Raw genomic sequence first — 2,509 nt, 5'->3', positions numbered from 1 at the left:
CATGCCATTATGCCAACTTGGGCATACTTGTAAACAGTTGTAGGATTTTGGAACTAGTAAGAAATTTTATTTTGAAACTAGTAAGATTTTTTTTTTAATATTTCTGTTACACCATTAATAAGAATTCCTTCAGCAAACCACATAGTAAGGTATTGGAATATATAATTGTTGAAGCTTAACTGGAAATGAAAGAGCACAAATTTGAGAAACAATAGTTTGGTCTTCAATGAGTGATTATTGGAGTATTAATTTTCGCGTAATAAAGTAGAGTCTATTTGTGGAAATCTTACGTCAGTTATCCACATGAAATAAAGAAAATAATGGATGAAGAACCTCATGATTTTGCTACAGAAGATTTCACCAAAAACATATCTTAATTTTAATAATTAAAGAGACTCCACTTGCGTCCTTGACTTGACGAAAAGATACAGAGTGTTTGTTGGTTGCATACACTGCTGGCAGCAACGGAGGCAGAGGAGGCTAAGGGTGTTGTAGCCCACCCAAAAACCTGTCAAAACTCGTTTTACTATGCTCTCTGCACATAAACTTCTACTTCGACTTTGATACTTGTACTTGGGTTTTAGTAGAGGCACAGACTGAGGGAGAGAAGAAACACAGTGGTGAAGAAGGATGGAAATCGATTAGAATACACTATGTGTTGATCATGTTTTTTTCACCCATAGTTTGTGTAAAATTTATCTAACACTAGCAAATTCGCACACGCGATGCGCCTGCCGCTACATTCCAAGACATGTAAAATGTAACCACAACGATGCATTCACTTCTTCCAAACTGTATTGAGATTAAGATTCTCATTCAATAATAGTTCAACCAAGGGTATCCATTTACACACAAAAAAAACAAACAAACAATTGTATGCATTTTCTTTAAATGACACTGCCACAGGCAGGTGCAATGACACAAAATCAGAAAAAGAAGAGAGCTAATTTAACTGTCTTCACTTGTTTCAGAATTACCGTGCAATAACTTGTCAACTCAAAATAACCATATAAATAATTAATTCAAGGGCTTCCACAGAGATTGGACCGTTGACTGCCATCCATTTTGGTATCAATCACTATCAAAGTCGAGCTTGCTCAATGATTTTAGGGCTCTAAAGATTCTCCATTAAATGACAATGAAATGTAAGTTAGCAAATAGATGAACTGATAAATGCTAGAATAATAACATGATAATCAAATGATGAGCATCCTAGTATTAAATTTGTTTACTGAATTTGACTCATCTGTAGTACGTCTTTTCTTTCTATTTCTACAATGTTTTACTCAGTCTCTAAATCATTTGAACTCTCAGATTTTCTTAAACAAAGTATTAACATCAAAAATTAATTTTCAGATGAATACCATACACACAAAAAGCAAATCCATTAAACATAAGTTTTAAGTTCAGGCAGTTGGGACCAATCCACTCCTGATGAGAACTTCAAACATTAGCGTCAGAAACAGAAGTGTATAAGTATGTTAATCATAAATGCAAAGTTACTAAGTGAAATAACGGATCCCTGCTACAAAACAGAAAGACAACTCAATCGAAGATGACAACAATTCTTACTAATGGATGCCTTTTTGCTATATAGATCAATTAATGATTTTTCAAGCACATTATACTGCTTACTTACGAATTTTGATTTATAATTGAGCTTAAAAGTGTCTCTTCTATCGGGAAAACTTACACTTCTATAGTATATGCACTGCTTAATTACTTACTGCGTGTAAACAATTTATCATTGAAATTAAACTTTAAACGTGTTTCTTCTTTCAGGAAAATTAGCTAACTTTAGAATTGTCCTCGATTCTTCAGACTGGCCAAAATCTCATGAGATTCAACTGAATAATCAAGAACAGGAATGGGTTCGTTCAGATTCAGTGGCAGCCGAGTAAACAAAAACACAAAGGGTTTCTATTGCTTTCAGTCGCAGCTGATCAAACAAAGAAAACACGGAGGGGCAAGAGGATCTATTCATGTCGGTCCGTTGAAAAGACCCCTTTTCTTTATTATAGTAAGATAACTTAGCGCACCTTCCTATAACGTGTTGTACAACTGACTACTCTTTTGTATAAGCATCCCAACAAATATATGCATCAAAGGTATGATATATATATAGAAATAGAGAGCACTGGACTGAACTAAGCATCCTGTGATCACATTCACGCTATTCATTCTTCTAAGGTTAATCCGTCCCTCAGTGGATATAAGTATGAGCGAACTTTTGTTTAAAGTATGGTGCTGGAAGCTCATGACCTCCGGAAAAGGAAAGATAGAAAATTTGAACCAATTCTCCGAAGAAGAAGAAGAAGATTTTTAGTTCTTATAATAAAATCTGGTTTGAATTAATTTTCCGGTCAACTGAACAATTAGAAAAATCTGCAACCTCAACTTGGGGAAGATATTTTGGATGAGTATGGTCCTTAGTCTACCCTTCTTCTCAGGTATCTTTGTGTGGTTGCATATAATAATTAGGTACTATTCCATCACATCTCAATGTGTT

Source organism: Papaver somniferum, unplaced genomic scaffold (assembly GCF_003573695.1).
Source record: "Papaver somniferum cultivar HN1 unplaced genomic scaffold, ASM357369v1 unplaced-scaffold_75, whole genome shotgun sequence".
Classification (NCBI taxonomy): Eukaryota; Viridiplantae; Streptophyta; class Magnoliopsida; order Ranunculales; family Papaveraceae; genus Papaver; species Papaver somniferum.
This window is presented reverse-complemented; position numbering follows the sequence as displayed.